The sequence below is a fragment of the Cupressus sempervirens genome, chromosome 3, assembly GCF_028749045.1.
Source record: "Cupressus sempervirens isolate cs-2001-9-10 chromosome 3, ASM2874904v1, whole genome shotgun sequence".
NCBI lineage: Eukaryota > Viridiplantae > Streptophyta > Pinopsida > Cupressales > Cupressaceae > Cupressus > Cupressus sempervirens.
In genome coordinates this window covers 540,626,422-540,649,103 of record NC_143120.1, presented here as the reverse complement: position 1 = coordinate 540,649,103, position 22,682 = coordinate 540,626,422, and the positions used below count along the sequence as shown (strand labels likewise).

The window sequence follows — 22,682 nt, the reverse complement described above, 5'->3', positions numbered from 1 at the left end:
TGTTTTAATTTTTAATTTTATGTTTCCTTAAACATTATTTCTAGATTTACATATACTTTATTTCTAACATTTTTTCAAACAAATTAAGTTAAAGATTAAAAAAAATTCTTAGCAAAACTCATAGAAGGTCATAGAAAAGTGTTACATTTGTTACAATCATATTTCATTTGATGTAATTAAGGAAAAAATCTAGATCTCCTAGTCACTAGGCCTCCTATGCAAATGTGGGTCTCCTCAGCACTAGCATTCCACTTCATGTTCACAATTAAATGTACACCTTAGCTCAAATCCTACCTCTAAACCCATCACATTAAAGGCAGGAACTTTGGCGCTTGCGCCCCTTGTCTTTTCTCTCCATCGTCTTAGGAAAATAGCCTTTTGATTGGTTTTTAGTGTATAGTTTTTCGTACTATATTTATCGAGCCTTCATTCAACCATTAAGATGTTACATAACAAATGATGTGGGAAGCTTTCAGAATATCCATAGAATAAGAAGAAGATTCCTTCATTTAAAGACAAGTTCCACGGAGTCCAAATGTGGTGGGACCACAAAAAGGTGGTTGATGAAAGACTAGGTCCCTAGTTCGATCCTACGTGTTTGCTTGGTTAGCAACCCTGATGTATCTATTTTTTTGGGAGTGGGAGTTTCAGATGCCCCCATGGATAAATGTGTCTACTCCCAAGGTACTTCAAGATAGACACATGCGACTTTGCTCCCACACTTGTTTTGTGAAAATAATATTAGAAATTCATATAGGCCATTGTATGATGACTTTAGTCTCCCTTTGGAGATATCTGATAGAATTGGAATGGTACAGAGAAAATTAGCATGGCCCTTGTGCAAGGATGACACACATAAATCAAGAAGTGGTCTAAAAACAATTTTGCTCCAAAATTAGAAAAATAAGATATATGTACTTAATATTATTTTCCTTGAGACTTAATATTTTCCAATATTTCATCCTACTTTATTATTATGGAAAACTAAATGTATTATTAGATCATGTGGGTCATTGCACATGGTTTCCAAGTACTTGTTTTACATACTAGGCCTTACAACAAGAGCCTGTCACAACTTGGCATGATATAAAATGGAAAATGAGTTATTTTCAAAAAATTACTGTCATTGATAATCAAATAAATAAAAAGATAATGAATAAGAATTATTTGGACAAAGTATGTGTTTTAAAGTGTGGCATGTACTTATTAGTATTTGATCCTGACTATGAATGATTTTGATAAGTTAAATAATTCATGTTTAGTTGTCAATCAACACTAACATCAATGGAGGTTTTACAATATGATTAGAGGACAATGGGCATTTTAGAATAAATAATGAAGGTGCTAGTAATAAGATTCAGTCAGTTCACAACCGACAAGTTTTGGTACCTGTGAAATAGCAAAATTTTGTAACCAACCTAATTGTGTACCTATGAAATAGAGAAATACCCCAATATTGGATGACCTTGAATACAATGTCAGTTTGGTTCTTGAAATGATGAGTTTAAAAAGAACCTTGAAGGTGGTTGTTTGGATGCATTGATTGAATGCTTGAGTTGTGGATTATGTTGATGAACCACTAATGGAGTTGGATGTTATTTCCTCTAACATTATTGTTCTAATATTATTTTGTGAATTGGATCATCAAGATCCTTGAGATTATGGTGTTTTCCAGGATACTTTGCATCACAAGGATGGATAAAAAGTAGAAGTTTAGACTCCACACTATACTTCATAGCAATGCAACCACTTGAAATGTTCACCTCCCTAGAAAACACCATTTTCATAGTGATTTATATGCTATGATGTCATTAGTTATTATGATTTTAATTAGAAATATTTTTTGTATAATGTTTATGTAATAGTCCAATTTCTTATCTAATTCAATTTGAATATGATGGATCAAATCCTCTATAGATCACTTCATTTAAAATATTATTATTAATAAAAATGAAGTTTTTCTAAAACAGACATTTGTTTTTCAAATATAAGAAAATCCTAGAAAAGCTAAAAAGTTAATCTTTTTTATGTGTTTTAAAGTGTGGCGTGTACTTATTAGTATTTGATCCTGACTATGAATGATTTTGATAAGTTAAATAATTCATGTTTAGTTGCCAATCAACACTAACATCAATGGAGGTTTTACAATATGATTAGAGGACAATGGGCATTTTAGAATAAATAATGAAGGTGCTAGTAATAAGATTCAGTCAGTTCACAACCCACAAGTTTTGGTACTTGTGAAATAGAAAAATTTTGTAACCAACCTAATTGTGTACCTATGAAATAGAGAAATACCCCAATATTGGATGACCTTGAATACAATGTCGGTTTGGTTCTTGAAATGATGAGTTTAAAAAGAACCTTGAAGGTGGTTGTTTGGATGCATTGATTGAATGCTTGAGTTGTGGATTATGTTGATGAACCACTGATGGAGTTGGATGTTATTTCCTCTAACATGATTGTTCTAATATCATTTTGTGAATTGGATCATCAAGATCCTTGAGATTATGGTGTTTTCCAAGATACTTTGCATCACAAGGATGGATAAAAAGTAGAAGTTTAGACTCCACACTATACTTCATAGCAATGCAACCACTTGAAATGTTCACCTCCCTAGAAAACACCATTTTCATAGTGATTTATATGCTATGATGTCATTAGTTATTATGATTTTAATTAGAAATATTTGTTGTATAATGTTTATGTAATAGTCCAATTTCTTATTTAATTCAATTTGAATATGATGAATCAAATCCTCTATAGATCACTTCATTAAAAATATTATTATTAATAAAAATGAAGTTTTTCTAAAACAGACATTTGTTTTTCAAATATAAGAAAATCCTAGAAAAGCTAAAAAGTTAATCTTTTTTACAAATATGTTCCTGCATAATACCAAGTATTACAAGCCAACTATATTGTATAATATATCAAATTAAATACTTATTTTTTTTATTAAATGATATTTTTGCATCCACACATGAAAACAATTGTTGGCATGTACCAATATAATTACTAGATAAAATAGAGCTTTTCATCATTACACTAAAATATAGTTTATAACAAGAAGACAAAATTATGTCCACATATATATATATATATATGAAAGCTAAAATACATTTAACACATAATTTTTAGATAATTAAGACTATACAATAACTCTCGAAAAATAAATTGTAAATTTTTTCTATTAATAATATAAACAAGGCCTTGGTCATTTACCAATTAAAAAAAAAGCTCTTGAAAAAATAAAAAATAAAAAATAAAATTTTTATGTAATGATAACATTTTTTATTAAGAATTAAAGTAATAAAAAATTTAGAATAGGCTTCTTTATTGTGGGAATGATAATGATCGAAAAAGTGTTAGATGTCAGATTAGTGTCTGATATGAAAAAAATTGCACTTTCTCCATTGACACTCTTCCCTAAACCAAAAACAATAATAAAAAATAAAGCACAATTCACTTAAAATAGTGTAAAAATATGAATTTCTTGTAGACTATTTACCAATCTTACATCTAAATTGTAATCTTTCTACAATGAAAGAGGTAAACCTTAACCGCCAATTATGTTTGTTAAAATATGATTGTGGAAGGGAATTACTATTTCAAATTCATATTAAAATAATTCATCCCTCAAACACTTTGGGTGATATGGATGGATTTGGAGGTTTCATATGTTGAAATTCCTCATTTTTAGTTTTATAAATAAAATATGTTTGGATAAATGGACAAAGCAGTAGAGTAGTTACATCTCTATGGGTGCATTTTCATGGACACTACACTCGGGATGTTAATCTCATTCAATGATTTCCTTGTTATCATACCTTCTATGTCCATCTTCTTATTGATAATTAGTATAAAAATGGAATTTGAATTTAGAACTTAGGATGGAAGCAGTTTGGGGGTTGTAGGTGACATGTCATAACAAATTTGGGATAAGCTCCTGTATTTTGGGATATGGTTTGGGTTTTGGAGATTATCTTCTCTATATTTATTTTTTCCCTTCCATTCTTGATTTGATTAAATAGTGTAGAGAAGACATTGTACTTGAGAAAAAACATTTGAGGATGACTTTTTTCTCCCATCACGCTTGTATGTTTGTGTAGGAGGTTATGGTCTTGTTGTAATGCCCCGCCCAGAGATCCTTGGAACAAGGATAAATAAAAGCCACTTTTTTAAAGCATGGAATTAAACAACATCAACATGTGACTGATCATAAGATCACAATAGAAGACTTAACCAACCAATCCAAGCTTCCAATGAATCTCCAAGCAACACTAAAACCAAAAACTACAATGCTACCGAGGTCATAACCACATTTGAATCCAAAAGACCCCGGATTCAAAAAGTCAAACACTAGAGTTCAAGAAATCCATAAAGGGTAGCCAAGTTACCTCTCAAAAAGTTTATGTGAAGTCAAATAGTTCTCGTGGTCGCCTGAGTAGGTTTTCTCACAAACCCATGTGATACTTTCCACTATAGCCATGTCATAATTCTCATTATAGCAAGGTGATATTTTAATACAATGATGCGATACTTGTGCAGTATCATACACCATTGCTCATAGCTACTAGGTGATACTTTCAGGTACCACATAATAGAGCTTGCTATAGTCATGTGATACTCTTCCAGTATCATATGATAGAACTTATAACTGTTGTGCAATACTTTCCAGTATTAGACGACATAACTCCCTAAGGCATGCAATACTTTACCAATATCACCCAATGCTGAAACACCATTGTCCAGGAATGCAAGGAAACATTTCGATGAATATTCAAAGGGAAAGAGAAGAGTTAGAACCTCCACATCAGGGAGTATCGGATCCACACACTTCAGGCATGGACACTTGAAAGCATGGAACACAAGATGGAAACACAATTATCCATCTAATCCGTAGCAACATATGAAAAACATGTAGAAATCAACATCACAATGTACACAAACAACTAAACTCATGCTCAGTTCCTCCCAGCTATAATAGCATCATGAGACCTCAAGGGCCTTAGACATCCCCCGAGCATAACATCCCAAATTGCCAACAAGATAATTAGAGTTGTCTTATGAGGACATTACTACTACAATGTGATAACATCATAAGAACAAGAAGATCTAACATGCTAATCCAACAAGCACAGATACTCCAACTAATAACGAATCACATCATCTAACCATATGTTAAATCATCATAATAAGGAATGCATCAGTGAAACTAACATCATCTAAACATGATATCCAAGCATTCCAATTAAAGCATAAATCACAAGGAAACATACTCTGAAAACCTGAATATACCAAGTGAACATCCAACATTGGTCTCAACTAGAAATAGATTATTTCTGTACATCGATCCCCAATAGTGGTATAGGTAGCTATGCCTCCCAACCATGTGGAACTTGTAGGCCCACTCCCATTATGCTGATAGAAATAGCGATCCAACCACAAACACACATTCAAAAAAATCCATGGCTAACACTCACGCCAAACAATAAAGATGACTGAATCTAAGATCATGAGATAGTGCAAGTACAATAGGTCCTGGTTAGACACTCTATGGGTCAACTATGTAGGGATTTGATGGAGGGTAAGTCACTTGACATCAAGCAACCCAAGCTAAATATCATGTGGAATCAAAACTCCCTCAAGAAGTCTATTACACCATGTCCTCGGGTCAACTCTGGGTGCTCACATTTTAAGTATCCTCGGATCAACTCTAGGTGCTCACATTTTTATTATCTTATATTTATTACCCAATAATTTATTTAATTATCACTTGTTTAGAACTTCTTCATGTCAACTTGGGAAATAGTCACCGAGGTTGCAAGAGAAGCCCCTCCACGGTGCTGCCCTACATACCCATGCTCATCACACGATGAGTGTTTGTAGGCAAATGCATATTCCCAACCCAACCCCAATGAACATAACTCCACCGATAACAACCGAGATATTGGGCCTTACAAGCACTTGACAAATACATGTGCGCATGATTGTGTGTGTGCGCACTAACAACATAAAGATCATAAAAACAAGGGTAGATGAGAACACGAGCAAACCAACACTCAACTAAATACAAGCTCGGGAGTATAGATGCGACATGCATCCCAATGCAAAATAAAAGTGCAACAATGGTCGGATTGACATCCTACAAATAATCCAAATCCACGACCAACATCATGCCAAGAAAATATGAGAGAACTGGGTGGCACATAAATCGAGGCAAAAACCTCAAAAAAACCAAAGTTGACAAAAATCAATGAAAATAAAACCCATTCTACCCTTGGGAAAATGAGCCACATAAATCCAATAAAAATTGGATTTGAATACCATATGCAAAAATGACCAGTATAACGGTGTGAAACCCTAAACCCCCATCTTGAAAATTAGGGAAATACTCATGCCTGACCAACCAGGTAGAATTGGCAATCATAAATGGAAGGGAACATGAGTTCTCAACCTCCTAATAAAAAACTACAAAAAATGGAAGTAGAAACGAAGCCAAAACAGGAAAACAAGAGAGCCCTACCTAATAGCCAAAAGGGCAAAAATGAGAATCTAAACAATAAAATAAAAATCCCACAAAAGTTATCAAAAATCATGACAATCCAATGTCTCCTTGAGCTAGATCCAACGAAACCAATGTCACGACAATCCCATGCCTATGGTTCCCACAACAAACAGAAACACAATCCTACAAAAGAGGCTTTGGAAATTGCTCTCAATTTTCTTATTTCAGAAACTGAGAAGTGAGGAAGAAAATTCTTTTTTTGGATACTTATTCCCTTTTTGAGTGAATAAAGGATTAGAGCAAATAACCAGGTCACCTAGTTAAACCCTAAATCAACCCAAACAAAAATAGGCTATTCCAAGTAATTGGAATTCATTTATGACAAAGCTCCCGAGAATCAAATTAAATTAAATAAAGGCCAAAATTCCCTTAAACTAAAATCACATAATTCCTTAATAACTTTTGCGACAAATTCGAACCTCTATATGCATAGACACGCTCACGGGTCTAATCACATAATGCAAATGAGTCCAGATTTATTAAATCACCAGAGGCTTTAATTTAAACAATTAAATATGATACATCAACCATACATGGATGACATTGGTTAAATATGAACAATTGAATCACTAACTCCAAGTGCCACTGCCAGGGACATAAATTCTACACACTAAAACACACGATCAAGTGCAATTGCATATAATAACATAGCCAAAGCAAAAAATGCATTAAATGACCTAATTTAACCATTTATTTAATTATACTGAAATATTCCATTTACATTACTCACTTTCACATAAAGTATCATAAAGAAAAAATGAAGTAAATAACCATAGCATCAAATCCAACATATAAACGTAATTAGAGGATATGTCCAAATACCGGATAACCATATATCATCATAAAATATACTATAATCTCAAAAAGGCATCATCATCCATATATGATCAACTGAATAACATAGTAATCTAACATCTATGATACTAGAAATTAAAGTATAATATCAGATCATCAAGTCATCTCAAATGTAAAAATAACATGAGTAACAAGTATCTCTTGGATCAAAATATAACAAGAAACATGAGAGACACTACACTTGTCACGACTTGTCCTATGATGTTCCTATTTTCTAGCTTGTCCCTAGCAACTTTTATGACTTTTGACTTGGTCAATTTATTTTGGATAATTATTTTAGCAATACTAGTTAAATTTGATGGTTATTTATGATTTTTGACATAATTATATTATAATTTTATAAATGATACCACAACTTAATGTGATGCATATGACGATTTTAAGTGAATACTCATGCCATTGATGATGCATAGGATTGATGTTGATGATAAATGCTTATTCTATTAGATATAAGAAAATATAATATGAATCAATATTATTTGTTTATGATGATGATTTTAGACATTGGTCTATTGATGCATCTTTGAGCGTGCCTGAGTGATTTTAGGAAGAAGGCAAGGGTGTGGTCGAGGTAGAGGAGGCTAACTTATCGAAAGGGGTAGGATAGATCATCTAATAGCCTCTAGACACCACATAGCAAATTTTGATTGTTTGATTTATCTATGTGAATTCTTGCATATACTATGTCATAATTCAAGTTTTGTTCCTACTTTAACCTCGTGTGATGTGTACGGGAAAGGATAATTGCTAAATTGTTTATTTTACTCATTATATTGTATGTTCCTTGACAAAGAGGAAGTAAATTATTGAAATGAATTAAATTCATTATTAGATTAATATCAATGTCTATTATATATTATATAATAATAGAATTATTGAAAGGTATATATGTTACACTTAATTCTCCCATATAATCAAAATTAGAAATTTAATGTTTAGTTTATTTTGAACTATTTTAAAATTTGTTATTTAAAAGAAATTAATATAAAAATGCATTTCACATAAGAATGGGATCTAATCTTGGACTCATTTTTTATTTCCCCTTAAAGATTGTCCTTTATAACTGATCGAATATGCATGGAAATTTTGAACAACGGTCACAAATGGAGTTCTATTTGGGAAATTAAATTAGAAAATTCTTGCCACTACCTGTCTAGTACGAACAAACCATTAATTGGGAATCTGCATGTATGTTGGGAAAGATAATAAAAGGAGGGAAGCTAGTCACAACAGGCGAGAAGGAATTTTAAACAAAACACAATAAATACTCGGAAGAATTTGGGGGGAGCAAGGAAAACATTGTTCTTTTTCTGGTCTGATTTTTGGAAGACTGGGAAGGAATCTCTGGGGAAGCTTGGAAGTTAAGGCGACACAGGTTGTTCAGCCATCTTCTGCTAGGTTTCTGTAATGTTTTATCATAAAAATCGCTGTTGTGTTTCTTTTGGAACTTACCGGATTACTATTAAAAAATCTATAATACAGTTTTAATTCTTTTAGCTGTTATCGCAAATTTCCCACTAGTTCGGACTCTGTGTGTGAGGCTGGAAATTGCTTTTCTAATATCTGGTTTGGATAGGTATGAAATCGTTTTATGTTATTGTATTTTCTACTCCTTTAGGGGCTGGAACCGTTGCCCAAATCGATGAACTATTGGATGTTCTACTTCTTTGGTTTGGGCACTAGTTACTGTTATTTTGAGACCATTTAAATGATGAGATTGCTCTTAAAACGTGGGCAAGCAGTAATTTTGTTGGGAATGTTGAAAATTGTGACAGCCTAGTGGTTTACCTGTTGGAGAATCGGTACCATGCCTTCATTTTTGTATTCAATAATAAAATAAAATTAAATCCTGTTTGAGTAATTTTGATGGACTACTTGCTTGGTCTATAAGAGCAGATATTACTTATAGAATTGAAATCCGTTCAGGATGATATGCAAATAAAATTAATAGTTGTTTTATTCATTGTAATAATCAGAAGTGTGTCTTATGTTACTTATACCGTGAAGAAGATGGTAAGGATAAAAATGTCTAGTATCGATCTGCGGGGAGATTATCTATAAATGTTGGACTAATCTGAATATGTCTAATGTGCAATTAAGTAGATATTGCCTGTTTTCACCCCTTATGCTAAAAGATAGACAAACTTGTAAAAACTCATATCTTTATGTGTGTGGCACAATATCATAAAGATTAGCTGGAGGCTATGGTTTATGTAACGGTTTCGAATAGGAATAAGTAACGGCTTTGACAGTGATGCCCAATCATTGCTGTTTCTTCCTCGTCTTCCACTGGGTGTGACTGATAAAGTAATATGTAAAACTAGTTTTGAAGCTGCTGATTATTATTGTACTGTGTTTTATCTAAATAAGAGATTTTTCCCCTATTTGAAGAATGGACGTAGTCTACGCATTCTGGATGAACCACTATAAATCCTGGTGCCATTCTTCGCATTTAGGTTGTCTGATATAGTTTAGATTTATTTTCATTTTCTGTATTTTGTTTTAGCTCAACATTTGGTATCAGAGCTGGTTAAGCTTGGTTTGATTTTTTGAAAATCGGTGGAGATTTCTCAGTGCCATGGATGATGCAGATAAAATGAAAAAGTTGAAAAATTTTCTGGGCAAAATTTGGGGCTATGGAAAGTGGAGATAGAGTCATTGCTTATCAAGCAGTATTTGCAACCTGCATTGCTTGGTAAAGCAATGGTAAAGCAAAAGACAAAAGTTCTATGTCGGATGAGGATTGGGACAAACTTGATTTGAAAGCAAGGGCAACAATTTTTCTAGTACTTTCGAGCAATGTGCTATTTAATGTTTCAGGAGAGAAGAAAACAAAAGAGCTGGTTAAAAAATTGTCTTCGTTAACTGAGATACCTTCATCATCAAAGTTTTTATAATGAAGTTATACAATCTGAAAATGAAAGAAGGGGGAGTGATGTCTAATCATCTAAATGAGTTCCAAGTATTAGTTACTCAACTGATTTCAGTTGGTATATCTTTAGATGATGAAATAAAAGCCGTTTTATTGTTATGTTCACTTTTGAACAGCTGGGAAGGGGTAGTAATGGCTGTGAGTAGTTTAGTAGCAGCCAAGAATAAGGTGAAATTCGATGAAGTTGCAGCCACACTTCTCAGTGAAGACATTTGAAAGACTAACCAAGAATCTTCCTCCGGTGATGCTTTGACAATTGTGAGCACAAGCAATTGAGGTAAAAGTCGGGAACGAGGCAAACATAACAACAATAGAAGAGGCAAATCGTCTCATCATTCAAAGTCAAGAGGCATAAATAGCACTGTTGGCTTTGTGCTAAACCAAGGCACACAAAGAAGCAATTTTGGAATTATAAAAAGGCCCAAAACAAAGTGATGAATGATGGTGTACATACTGCAATAGTTAAAGATGATGGAGTTTTGGTACTTGCATCTGGTGACACAAATGCAAGTTTGTGGGTTCTTGATTTCAATGCATTTGTTCAGGCTACTCCGTGTTGAAGTGCATTCACAAATTACCATGAAGGTATGTTTGGTAAAGTTTTTATTGGGGATAACAAAGAATGTAACACTATCGGTAAAGGTGATATTTTATTATTGCTGAAAATTGTAGTAAATGGCTTTTGAAGGATGTTAGGCATGTTCCTACACTTAAACGTAATCTGATTTTTGTGAGTTGGCATTATACACAAGGCTGTAATGTTAATTTTGATCTTGATTCTTGGAGAGTCACCAAAGGTAGGTTTGTTTTGTTAGAGATTAAGAAATTAGAAAGTTAATATGTTTTACAGTGCAATGGTGAAGTGAGAGCAGCTATGATTGTCATAAAAAGTAACGCTGATCTTTGTCACAAAAGGCTTGGTCATATGAGCAAAAAGGGGCTTGAAGTAACGCTTCAAAGAGACCAACTTTTGGGTCTTACATCATTTGATTTGGAGCTATGCAAACATTCTCTATATGGAAAACAAAATCGAACTGGCTTCATAAGGACTGGTCATGAGAGGAGATCTTCTCTATTAGAGCTTGTGCATTCTGATGTTTTTGGTCCTATGGAGGTAACTTCTATTAGTGGTGCTAATTACTTTGTCATGTTTCTTGATGATTGCATTCTAAAGTATGGATTTACATGTTGAATAATAAATGAGAGGTGTTTTGTAAATTTAGAAGTTTCAAGGCTATGGCTAAAAATAAGATTGGGAAGAAAATTAAATGTCTATTAACTGATAATGGTGGCAACTTTTGCTCTTAGGAGTCTGATAATTTTTGTGTAGACCATGAAATTTAGAGGATTAAAACAATCCCTTATATAGCTCAAGAAAATGGTACAACAGAGAGGTTAAATCAGACAATTTTGGAGAGAGCTTGGTGTATGCTCTCCAATGCTGGTTTGGAGAAGGAATTTTGGGCAGAGGCATTGATGGAGCCCAAATTTTTGAAAAATTCAAGGTCTCCATTTGAGTAATAATGTTGCCGATTCAATTATTTTTCTAAAGAAATTAAATTCAATTAGACTAGGATTTGTGTTGTCAATTGAAGTTTTAGCCCATAAAGTGGCAGGTGGTATAATACTATCTCTTAGGGTAGTAAATATGGATCTGAAGAAGTTTGACTCTATTCACCCAAGGTGGAATAAGGGATTGGTCTACATTTTATGTTAAGAAAATGGGTTAACGTCTGATGTCTTGGAGTTTGATATTCCCTCATATACATAATTCATAAACATTGTGCCTTCCATTCAAATAACATTCATTTCACAAAAAAATATGAAAGCATTCATACAAATTTCATTTTCAACAAGTTTTAAATATTTTGCCAACCTAAAAATCCTAAAGCTCAAATTCGCTATACAAAAGCTTTAGACTAAGTGATTAGGTTTGCAGTAAGGTTTACTCGCCTAGGTGTAGCGAAGCCTAAAGTGCAGGGGAATTGAAGTCATTCTTGTTCATTGGCCATAACTGATTGGGCATTCCTATTAGAGAATCAGCAAAGCCCCTAGATTTCCAATCTGTGGTTTTGGGAACCAACAAGCGTGTAATACTATTGCTTATTTAATTAATTGTGCTCCTTGTCTTGATTTTGACATTCCTGATGAGCGATGGACTAGTAAAATAATATCATTTTCTCATTTGCATGTTTTTGGTTGTAATGCTTATGTTCACATTCCCAAGGAAAAAAGAATGAAATTGGATTTTAAATCTAAAAGGTGTGTATTTTGGGGTATGGTGAAGATCAATTCGGCTTTCAATTATGGGATATGGTTGCTCATAAATTAATTTTAAGTTAGGATCTAATCTTCAATGAAAATCTTTTTCATCTTTGTATAAGCTGATTACTACTTCAAATAATGATTTCAAATATAATTTATTTGATAATGGCACACAATATATTTCAAAAGGCCAGACTTACAATGGTAAATCTGTTAGCTTTGTCCCCAATGTAACATTCTCCCCAATGTAACATTCTCCCCAACTCCTATAGTTCAACAATTTACTCTACCAATTGTCGAAAGTTCTCCTCAGTTTTACCTCACCATCGCCCAATACTATTTTTGAGGGACAATCCCCTCTTTTTGTTATTCTTCCATGCCTGTTACCCCGCACTGAGATCATAGACCACTCTCAAGTTGAGGCTTGAGTTACCTCTACACTTGGTGGTGACCAAATTGTAGAGCAAAATGATCTGTTGTGCCCATCATCTTCTTTCATGTTGTATACCATTCTTCATACATCCCCACCTTGGGGTCCATACCTTGAACATGTTGTTGATAGAGAGCACGATGCTTTGCTTTCAAAAATGCCCACTTTTTCTTCAAGTGCACAGGCGCCTCTTTGTTTCCACCACCACAGGATGAAGGTGAGCAGCTGCGCATGATAGTGTGGCATGTCCTAGACAATCCCACACCTTCCAATGTGGCCTAGCATACCATCCACAATCCCATGCAAGCTATTAAAGGTCCTCAAACTTTGTGCACTCTCTTTGGTGCGTTGAATCCACCTCAATTGTAGTTTGTGGTCTCTTTAATGCCACACATTGGACTTGGACATAATTTCAGTGATCACACAGTTCACTGTGATATTCGTGGCCCTACACAAACAAATACATATCAAGCTCCAAAACAGGGGACTGGTAATGTCCAAAGAATTTCTCACATTCAAAATCTAGACATTGAACATGGCAATGGTAATAATTCTTTTGCTGGAAATAGGGCATGAATAAAGTGCATTGTCCATTAAATGAATAGAGTATGCACCTCTGAAGATCTAACAAAGAACGCAAACATCCAAGGAGACTTGATGATTACGAATTACTTTTTTCTTTAAGTTCTGATTAGGAAGAGCCTTAGACATTTACACAAGCATGTAATGATGTCAATTCTAAGTATTGGATGGATGCCATGAAAGATGAAATGGAGTCTTTAAATGCAAATCAAACACGGGATTTGGTTCCTCTTCCACCAAATTGTAAAGCTTTGAAAAATAAATTATACTGGATAAAAGAGGAAGATGGAGGATGTAAAAGATGTAGGGCCAGATTAGTGGTGAAGGGATTTTCTCAACAAAAGGGTGTTGATTTTAATGAAATTTTCTCTCTAGTTGTAAAAATGCAAACGATTCATTTGGTTATGGGCATAGCAACAACTTGTGATCTTGAGCAACTTGATGTAAAAACAACATTTCTACATGGCAATATTCAGGAAGAGTTATACATGGAGCAACTTGAAGGTTTCATTAAATAGGGGTAGGAGCATCTATATTGCAGATTAAAGAGGAGTTTGTATGGGCTGAAGCAACCTCCACAATTGTGGTATTTAAAATTTGATAATTTTATGACACAAAAAAATTTTACATGTTACTAATCAGACCCGTGTGTTTATTACAAGAGGCTTGCAAATAGAGAGTTCGTTATTCCCTTACTTTATGTTGATGATATGTTGGATGTTGGGGATAGCGTTCAAGTTGTTCATGAGTTGAAAATTCTTTTGGCTCTTTGTTTTGCCATGAAAGATTTAGGGGCAGCGAAGAGGATTCTTGGGATGGACATAATCCGAGATAGACAAAAATGGATAATCATATTATTTGAAGAAAAATACATTTAAAAAGTTTTAGAGAATTTTAATATGTCAAATGCTACATTTGTTGCTACTCTAGTGGTTGATCATTTCCGCTTATCTTCTAAGATGTGCCCGTTCACTCTAGAAGAAGAACATGAGATGGATGATGTTTCTTATTCTAAAGTGGTTGGGAGTTTGATGTATGCAATGGTTAGCACATGTTCGAATATTGCTCATGAAGTGTGAGTTGTGAGTGGTTCTATGAGTAATTTGGGAAAAACTCATTGGCAAGCTGTTCAATGGATTCTTTGGTTTTTGAGAGGCACTTCCTCTCATGTTTTATGTTTCACTAGTAAGGCTCCTCATATTTGTGAATATGTTGATTCCAATTTGGCTAGAGATTTAGACAAAAGGAGATCTACTACAGGCTATGTTTTTACTTTTGTTGTGGCAATGAATAGATGAATTTCTCATAAGCAATAAGTTGTTGCTCTTTTGTTTACCGAGGATGAACTTTGTAGTTAATCTCACTTGAGATGGAGTAGTACTAAGATGGGTGACCTCTTGGAAAGTCACGACAATTCACCCATTTATTCTCATGAGAGATGGATTCATGTGTGAATCACTACTCATGAAACATGGGTCAATGAGTTTGACTCAAAAACTACATAGTTAAATCGTAATAGCAATATCATAATTTGATTTGTTGTGGAAATATCTCCTACTTATCAATTGATGAGCTTAAGGGGCTTTCTAATGAATGGTTCATAAGGAAAAACGCTTGGTGAATGTTTTGCAAATGGGGTTGTAGGTAGAATGGGTTTAACCATGGAGGGAACTTCGTAGTTAAGTGCGGTCAAGTTGGAGTAGTATTGGGATGGGTGACCTCCTAGAAAGTACCGCCGCTTCATCTTTGTGAGCATCACCTAGATCCAATGAGGCTAAGTGTTCCATTTATTCTCATGATAGATGGATTCATGTGTGAATCACTACTCATAAAACATGGGTCAATGAATTTGACTCAAAAACTACATAGTTAAATCTTGATAGCAATATCACAATTTGGCTTGTTGTGGAAATATCTCCTACTTACAATTGATGAGCTTAAGGGGCTATCTAATGAATGGTTCATAAGGCACAACACTTGGTGGAGGTTTTTCAAATGGGTTGCAAGAAGAGTGGGTTTAATCATGGAGGGAACTCCATAGTTAAGCGTGCTCGAGATGGAATTAGTACTGGGATGAGTGACCTCTTGGTAAGTCTCGGTGCTTCACCTTTGTGAGCATTGCCTAGATCCAATGAGTCCTAAGTGTGCCATTTATTCTCATGAGAGATGGATTCATGTGCAAATCACTACTCATGAAACATGGGTCAATGAGTTTGACTCAAAAACTACACAGTTAAATCCTGATAGCAATATCATTGCATTGCTCTCACTGAAGGGGCTAGAGAGATGATATGGTTACAATGATTGTTTGGAGAATTGGGTTATAAAAAATGGGTCAATGAGTTTGATTCATAAACTACACAGTTAAATCTTGATAGCAATATCATTGCATTGCTCTCATTGAGGGGGCAAAAGAGTGATATGGTTACAACGATTGTTTGGAGAGTTGGGTTATAAAAATTCCTACTTGACTCTATTTTGTGATAGTAGGAGTACCATTAATTTGGCTAAAAATTCAGATTTCCATAGTTGCACAAAGAATATAGAAACCAGATTTCATTTCATTCGTCATGCTCTTGTAGAAGGAAAATTACAATTAGAGAAGATTGATACTAAGGTTAATCTAGTTGATGGGTTAACAAAGGTAGTATCCAAAGAGAAGTTCGAATTTTATAGAGCTTCTCTCGCCATTGTTACAACATAGCCATAAGCATTCCAAGTAGGTGATATCTCTGTGTAGCTTTGATTGGACTTCAAGTGGGAGATTGCAATGGTTTTGGAATAGGAATAAGTGATGGCTCTGGTGGTGAAGCCCAATCATTTCCGTCTCTTCCTCTTCCATTGCCTTTTCATCTTCCACTAGATGTGACTGATAAAAGAATATGTAAAACTAGGTTTGGAGCTGCTGATTATTATTGTACTGTGTATTATCTGAATAGGAGACTTTTCCCCTACTTGAGAAGTGTATGTAGTCCAAGCATTCTGGATGAACCTCTATAAATTCTGGTGTTAAATTCTTTGCATTTTAGTTGTCTGATATAGATTAGATTTAATTTTGTTTTCTGTATTTTCGTTTAGCTCTACAATTTAATCTTTCAATAGGTATGTCCTTTTAAACAGATTTAATTCTTATTGAGATCCATGATTGCTAATAGGAATATGGAGTGGAAATTCTAGATGTTCTTTTCCGTCTTTGAATAGAATGTTTGCACGTGATTGTAATGTTGACACAAAAGAGTTTCACTTTTCTTGCACCTGTGAAGATGTTTCATTTTCTTGATCAGATAGGTGTCGAATGTGGAAGAATAGGGAAGGGTAGAACTGAAATAACATGTTTTCATTTTATCTGCGAGTTTTTATTTGGGTCTAAAGTTCTTTGACTAAAGGCACTTTTGCATATGTGTTAGATATGCTTGGTTATTTGTTTCACCTCCATGCCACATCTGTGATTATGTTCCACATCTTAGGCACATGTGCTAATATAGTTAGTTTCATGCCTACACCAAATCCAATCGAACCTCTTGTTCTAGTTTGCTAGGCTTCTCAAGTAAGGTCGGGGAGTTCTTCTTGTTAGGAAGAAGCCCTGGGGAGCTAACCACTTCATGGTTGGGCGGTAAAAGTCTCTAGGCTACACTCCCATCTCATGTAATAGATGGACAAATGTTCAAGGGCACATGAGACATGGACTTGTAGATGGACACTTGTTCGAAGGTATTTTGATGTATCATATGATTTGGTATTTTTTTTTATGATGTACCTTAATGATGTACTAATACATGTAACACAAGGGATGCTTGACATGTAGGTCAACATCAATTGTAAAATGTTATGATGTAACATTATAATATCATTAATTCAATTTATAAAATTCTTCTTGTATTTAAATGACTTGTTGAATAATCAATTGTGGACTCCATTTTATTTTGTGTGCTTTCTCGCATTTTATGCTCCTTGATGATGTGGCATGCATAGTTGGATGACAGTCTTTACAGGTCTGCTACAGTTGGTATATTTTATGCACAAAGAAGATTATAGTTGTATTTAGAGAACAATAGCAGTTTTAAGTTGTTTCTCACCTAATATTATAGCATATGAGATTTAATATTTTAGAGGATTATTCACGCCATTCACTGATTTCTGTGGATTTTACGCAAGGATCCAGATCTAAGCTCCAAGCTACTAGACAATCTGGAACATCCTATTAGAGACCGCATTGATTTTTTTTGTGATTGTCCAAGTATGTAATTATTCCTACTTTTCATGTAACTATTCCTACTTTTCATTCTCTGTTGTGATGGTTATGCAGTAACTCATTTCTTTAGTATGGTTTGTTAAAACTTGTATCAGAGATAAAGATGCATAGAATAAAAATTTTATCCAGGGAATAACCCTCTTTATAGAGACAAAAAACCCAACCCACACAAACAAGTACTTAATTGCTCAAAATAAAAGATTACACTTTTTTTATATATAAGAATTTGTATATAATCTGATCAAAATTATGATGCAAAACTATTATCTCTTCTTAGATATCAACTGAAAAGAGTCACTATTTCCCACTCAATACATATGCTGAAAAATATAGAATATATGATTCTAGAAAATTGATAGTATGAAAACAAACACTACTATATCCGTTTGGTTCATGGAATTAGCAAAATTGGTTTTGTTTCATATTCATAATTTGTCAAAATATGGATTTGTATTTCGAAAGAGAGTTTTGGGAAAAATAGTTGGTCCTGTTTGGTTCACTTAGAAGATGAGTGGGAAGATACATCTTATGTGTTTGGTTCTTGAAATTGGAATTGGAATCAGTCCAAGATTTTGTGGGAACCGATCTTGGGTTCAAATCTCTTGATTCCACTTCTGATTATGGCTGAAGATAAACTTCCTTTGTTTCAAAGTTGCAGGCTCTTTATTTAATAGAGGACTATATATTCCATCCATGTGAACAATCTTTCTCTGTGGCTGCCATACGAGGTTCTTGTTACATTGCGGCCTTCACTATGGTTGATCATCTATAGACGGGTCTATAACTATCAACATAGTTTTTTATGTTCAAAAGTTTCCCTACTTGGCATGTCCAATTCAATGGTATGTGTCATTACAGAAAGAACAATCATCATTTCTGGTTTGACATTGAAAGATAAATCTTATGTGCATAAGGAGGAGGTTAGAGCTTATTTGTAGGCACGGAATAATATATGCACTCTGTGTAAGCTCTAGAAATTATCTTTAATTTAATAGCATGGATGATGATGATGATAATGTTAATCTTTTGTATTTCGTGAGTTTGGATCATAATGTAGTTGTTTTTCGAGGCGAAGGGCTGAGATTGAACTCTAGACGCATAGACGTAGAACTCCAAATGCACGAACATAGAATGGTAAAATGGTAGAAACATAGAGCAGTTTGGACATTACAATGCTAAAAAACAATTAGATTACTCTCATTGGACTTAAAAAATGAATAGTTTCTAATTTTTTTTTATCCTCAAAAAGTGAAATTGGAAGTCAATTCCCAATTCCAAGTATTTGGAAGAAGAGTAGCAACTTTCTTTTGAGGAAAAATTAGAATTTTGAAATTCTAATACCATTTCTATTTTGTACACAATGCCAAATTAAACAAATCCAAGTTTGGCAAATGCTAATTCTAGTCAAATTCTTCATATGCTATGACTTATAAAACACCCTTGCAAATAATATACATATTGAATATGGAAGGCATGACCCCTCCTATGTTGTTTGAGGACAATCAATCATTCTTGAGAAGCTAGAGAGCAACTAAGGAAGTCAAGAGTGAAAAATGAAAAAATGCCACTAAGCCAACAAAAACTTTTTGGATAGGATAATCATGAGAAATCCATGATGAGAAAAACAAAAAAGGTAAAGTCACTTGGGTAGAGAATAAGGAAACTCCATGGTGGATGTAAGGCAAAGAGTCCATCGTAGATTGAAGAAATTCCTCTTGCTAGAACATATTGTAATGTCCCCATTTGTTACCAGCATCAAAATTTTAGGGATTAGCCTAATATTGGATCCTTGTAGGCTAATGAGCATGGTTAGAGGGTCTTTTGAGGATTGATTCATCTCCAACATTCAACGATTTATGGATTTGGTTTTCGTTTGATATCATTTGGACTCCATTTGCCATACTTACTATGTATGGTAAGTCAGGGGTAATAGAGATGGACCCTTTCTATTTTTAGAAAGTTTATTTGTTCACATGGGGAATTATGAGGAGAGATTTCTATTTTGGATGACATGGCAATCAAACAAGTATTTGAAGAGATATTAAAGTTCAAGTGACTTAAGTAATTTATTTAAATATTTTAATGTTATTATAAAGTTATTAAGTAACTTAAGTGACTAAAAGACGAAATTGGCTTTTAACTCCACATTGCCTAGTTGTTTGTGTCTTCCCTCATATTGAGGTTATAAAAGCGTGGAGTTACATCAAGATTGACACCAAAAATATATGTTATTTTACAAATCCTAAAGGTTGCTTGGATGTGATTGGATATTTCCTAAGGACGAAACCCCTTAAGGAAAAAAATGGGACTAGACGCAAACCTAGTATCTCACATTTCACTTTAGAACTATGATTCGAATTGATACATTGCAAGCTTCTTATAAGTTGGAACTTTAATAGTAGAAAGGAAGATAGGAGGCACGCACAGGTCAGTAACTGGGTTTTGTGCTTGGACAGTAGGAAAAGAGGTTTGTTATTCATAGCTGAGATAGTGGTGGGAGGACCTTGTGCATGTATATTTTCATGTGATATTGACTCAAACATTATCAGCGTTTTGCCTAGCGTCAAACCGATAGTAGTAGGGATTCACATGAGAGTTGGAGAAAGCTGGATGATAGAGTGAACAATTCCCATAACTGTGTTAATGTTTGGAGAGCCCTACAATAGTCCAGTTCTATGAATACATGTTTGGAATTCACTTATACCACTCACTCCAGCATTGAAGCGATAGTAGCAAGGTTCATGGAAGAGTGAGAGGTATCGGCCAACATTCCCAGTCTTTCCACGAGACCACCTTGCAAGGACACTGTCATCTACAGAAGTCACGGGCCAAGGACAATATGTTGAGACACATTTCTAGCGACTGGTGAACACACTGGAGTTACTGGGAGTTGATAGTTCAAAATTGAGATCATTGAGGGTATGTCGTAGATAGTAGTACAGTTCCCCAGTCATCTGCGATTATACTAGGTTCTACTTATCTTTTGTTTTGTAATGATCCCATTTTTAGCTCTCACGTTCTCCAAAGTCTAAGTGGAGGATAAGAAAAAATTAAATTAATTTTTTATAAAGTCATTCAATTTAAAGGTGACTTTGTATTTAATTAATTTAATTATTAATTACAAGGGAGTAGCTTTTAGAGTATGTATTAATTATTGGAAGGACGGAAGCCTCTCGTGATTTAATTAATTATTGCCAAGGAGGAATTTCTACGGTATGCATTAATTATTGGAAGGAGGAATCTTCTAGCTCTTGCAATTAATTAATGTTTTAGTTCCTTCCAGAAGGATGAAGAAAAGGATAAATAGGGCTGAAAGTCTCATTGCTAAGTATCAGATGATTATGACTTGCATTTGATAAGAGCTTGGATGTGTGAATCAAACTCCCTTCTTTTGGCAATAGAGGACGTTCATTCTCTGTTGTAACATTCTAGACATCATTTCCTTATGGTTTGGCCTTTGGAATACAACTCTTTGTAATTGATTGCAGCATTCTCAACATTAATATAATTTCAGCCTTGGTTTAGCTTTTGGGCATTCCTGGGTGTCCATTACAGTGGTATCAGAGTTATAAATCCTGCCATCCTGTGGAGATCATATTGAGAGATGGATAAAGATGTATATAGTCCAGATCAAGATGTGATGTTCAGATAGTTATTGGGTACATTGGAGAAGGGGCAATGTATGCAACAGGAGCAGAATAGGCGAATGGATATGATGTTGCAGCTTATGGCTAGACAGATGGGCATCAACATTGATGATTTGTATGTTGCTCCAGAGCAGAAGGTAGTTGATTCCTCAAGTGGGATCGAGACACGTATAGAGCCAGCCAGTTATGATGTTGGTGATATGGATGTTTCAGGGAAATCAGTAGAAACATGTGCGCAAAGTCAAGAGACCACATATGAAGCTTTTTTGGGAGATGGTTCTACAGTAATAGTGGGATTAGGAGAACATGAGGATACTACCATATCAGCAGCCACTTTTGTGTCAGTTGAACCATCCAATGAGGCTGATGTTGATCGTTCACCTGAGTGGAGTTGGGCTCAATTTTCACCATCTACAAAGATTCAGTTTTGTGTTGCAGCAGTTGGGAGGAAGAGGTTTCATAGATCTTCTATGGAGCCGCCCTCTGGTGACATCGAGACTTATACTTCATTAGCACAAGTCTTGGGAGCTAACTTGCAGGACATGTGGTTGGTCCTGATGATGCTGATTTGTAGTTGGTTTAATGTCCACAAGGATGTCACATACTACTTCAATTGGGATCCAGGTGGAGGTTGGAGTTCATTGTATTGCCAGATTGCTTGAGGACAAGCAATTTCAAGGAGGGCAGATTTGTAATGATCCCATTTTTAGCTCTCACGTTCTCCAAAGTCTAAGTGGAGGATAAGAAAAAATTAAATTAATTTCTTATAAAGTCATTCAATTTAAAGGTGACTTTGTATTTAATTAATTTAATTATTAATTACAAGGGAGTAGCTTTTAGAGTATGTATTAATTATTGGAAGGACGGAAGCCTCTCGTGATTTAATTAATTATTGCAAGAGAGGAGTTTCTAGAGAGTGCATTAATTATTAGAAGGGGGAAGCTTCTAGCACTTGTAATTAATTAATTTTTTAGTTCTTTCTAGAAGGGTGAAGGAATAGGATAAATAGGGGTGAGAGTCTCATTGTTTGGCATCGGATTATATATCGGATGATTATGACTTGCATTTGATAAGAGCTTGGATGTGTGAATCACACTCCCTTCTTTTGGCAATAGAGGATATGCATTCTCTATTGTAACATTCTAGAC

General features: G+C 34.4%; 1 long non-coding RNA gene and 1 pseudogene across 3 annotated transcripts in view; both read left to right on the top strand.

Annotated features, from left to right (window-relative positions):
* Positions 1-777: 777 nt before the first annotated feature.
* LOC149567555 (U6 spliceosomal RNA) lies at positions 778-886 on the top strand (annotated as a pseudogene).
* Positions 887-8,758: 7,872 nt separating this feature from the next.
* Positions 8,759-22,682, top strand: part of LOC149567554 (uncharacterized) — a 46,368-nt gene continuing 32,444 nt past the window's right edge. Inside the window, exons 1-3 of one of the 3 annotated variants that reach the window (XR_016361638.1) lie at positions 8,759-9,002; positions 17,174-17,346; positions 17,798-17,872. This is a non-coding gene — a long non-coding RNA (uncharacterized LOC149567554). Of the gene's footprint in view, positions 9,003-9,191; positions 9,229-17,173; positions 17,347-17,797; positions 17,873-22,682 lie in introns of those variants that run through there. The other 2 variants (XR_016361640.1, XR_016361639.1) reach the window with 2 other exon arrangements.